The sequence below is a fragment of the Gouania willdenowi genome, chromosome 14 (assembly GCF_900634775.1).
Source record: "Gouania willdenowi chromosome 14, fGouWil2.1, whole genome shotgun sequence".
In the NCBI taxonomy this organism is placed as follows: domain Eukaryota; kingdom Metazoa; phylum Chordata; class Actinopteri; order Blenniiformes; family Gobiesocidae; genus Gouania; species Gouania willdenowi.
In genome coordinates this window covers 31,454,426-31,457,094 of record NC_041057.1, presented here as the reverse complement: position 1 = coordinate 31,457,094, position 2,669 = coordinate 31,454,426, and positions in this window count along the sequence as shown.

The window sequence follows — 2,669 nt, the reverse complement described above, 5'->3', positions numbered from 1 at the left end:
TAGACGATGAGAACATGTAGAACAGAAGTCTTTTTCACTCCTTTTCCATTTTTGGATCTTGTTGAGTGTTTTAAAACACCAAGAATTACATATTTCAAAATGACGACCTGGTTTAAGCAGCAGGTAAACCAAGCCTAACAAAATGTGTTTCCATGGCAACTAAGCTGTTTCCTCTTTGATGAAACAGTCGTTCCAGTGATATTTAATTGAGTTTAATTGAGCCGGACTCTATGGTTAAAACTGGAATAAACCCTGAGCTGGGCTTGATGAAAATATTGAGGTGATATTTATAATTATATTAATTTGTTTCTTTTATCTCTAAACTGCTGCTAATTAAAACTCAGCCTCTGAATGATCCATGTTTCACATACCCAGTCGCTGCAGTTTTTGCTCCGTGGTCACGTTAGTTTGTATTTTGAGTAATTTTCCATTCAGAATTCTAAATGTTCATACATAAACATCTTTTAAACCGTATTTATTGCTTAGTAAATTAAACAAACCATCAAGACACGGCAGCTAATTTTAATTACATTTTTGGTCTTGTGTGTAATAAATTATTGATTCATCATTGCTACTGTTGAGCAATAGATGTTCAAAAGCACATGTTGAGGCGGTTCAGACTCGTGAAATGCACATAAAACGAATTCTTTATTCTTTTTTCACCTTGTCTGCACATGCTGTCGTAGGTCGACACTAGATGAAGTCCAATCTTTCAAAACAGCTACGCATGTTTTATTATTGCAATTAAAAAAAAATATTTTTTTTATTGTATAATTGTGACCATCAACAGCCCTCCCGCAGGAAGGGTAAGAAACACTTTATTAAAGGGAGGATATAAAAAAAGAGAGTGTAGTGTTACATCTAGGGGAGGGGGAAGGGAACAGGAAGAGGGAGTCAGGGTAGGAAAATGGAAGGGGTGGGGAAGAGTTGACTGTTTGAAGGTGAGAGTGCAATGTGGTGTAATAGTTACTAATTCTATTTTTAAATACTGATAAGACATTAAGTGCATCTTTCTAATTATGCGTGCGAGTTTAATGATTTTTTTCTAAAAAACATACAAAAGGACAACAAAAATACACATAAGGACAACAAAAATTATACACCCGCTGGGATAACGTTGCTCGTCTCTGTTTATGGAGCAGCATCAAAAACAACTGTAACTTACTGTTAATGAAAGCAGAAGAAAGCCGACATGACATAAATGCATGATAAATGTGAACTGTGCGATTAGAACAGAATCTTTTATGATCAGTGGCAGGCAGTGTTCATTTTGTCCAATAAAATATTTTGTTGTCATAGTTTGTCGACTACAGTTTTTTGAAAAGACAGATGAGTAATTCTAAAAAAACACTTGTTAATAAAAACAATATCAAAATGTTTGTGTTTTTTGTTAAAAATGTAATTAGAACTTAGTCCCATGCATGAAATCTAATTAGAACTCACATAAACATGTGACATGCATTGATCCAATCAAATCTGAATCCAGCAAGTTCATTTTGTCTTCTTTTTGAAAGAAGTATAAATGAGCTTGCAGGAATTACTACGCGGAAGTCAAGGACATATCAAAGCGATCAGCAGATGCCTCTGAAGAAGACTGGCAGTTGAACGTTCAAACATTTCAGGAGATCAGTTATTTTCCTGAAAAAAAAAGTCTGAATAAATGAAACCTTAACATATTCAAAGAGAAGACTTCATTAACCTGCTGGAATTACTACGCGGAAGACAAGGATACCTCAAAGTGATCAGCAGACGCCTCTGAAGAAACTGGCAGTTGACAGTCAAAACATCTCAGGCAATCAAAGTCAATTCCCTGAAGAACAGTCTCTGAATAACTGAAACATTAACATATTCAAAAAGAAGACTAGATTAACTTGCTGGAATTATACGTGGAAGTATCAAAGTGATCAGCAGACGCCTCTGAAGAAGACTGGCAGTTGACAGTCAAAACATCTCAGGCGATCAAAGTCAATTCCCTGAAGAACAGTAGTCTGAATAACTGAAACATTAACATATTCAAAAAGAAGACTAGATTAACTTGCTGGAATTATACTGGAAGTATCAAAGTGATCAGCAGACGCCTCTGAAGAAGACTGGCAGTTGACAGTCAAAACATCTCAGGCGATCAAAGTCAATTCCCTGAAGAACAGTAGTCTGAATAACTGAAACATTAAATATTCAAAAAGAAGACTAGATTAACTTGCTGGAATTATACGTGGAAGTATCAAAGTGATCTGCAGACTCCTCTGAAGAAGACTGATCTCCTGACATATTTTGACTGTCAACTGCCAAAGTAAATTTCCTGAAAAACTGTTGTGTGAATAAATGAAACCTTAACATATTAGTAAAAAGAACTTGCTGGAATTATTACGCAGAAGTCAAGGAAACATCAAAGCGATCAGCTGATGCCTCTGAAGAAGACTGGTAGTTCAAAGTAAATTTCATGAAAAACAGTTGTCTGAATAAATTAAACCATAACACTTTATATCTAAAAAATAACTTGCTGGAATCACACAAACCTCTTTTGTGTTTAGAAAAGAACTGTGATTTTGTGTCCAAGTGGTGTTAAAAGGACAAGATGCACCACTTTGACATTGCATGAGCACCGTCACTTTCCAAGGTGCCTGTGGGCTTGGAGTGTGTGTAGCAGGAGTTGCTGACATAACGACAGG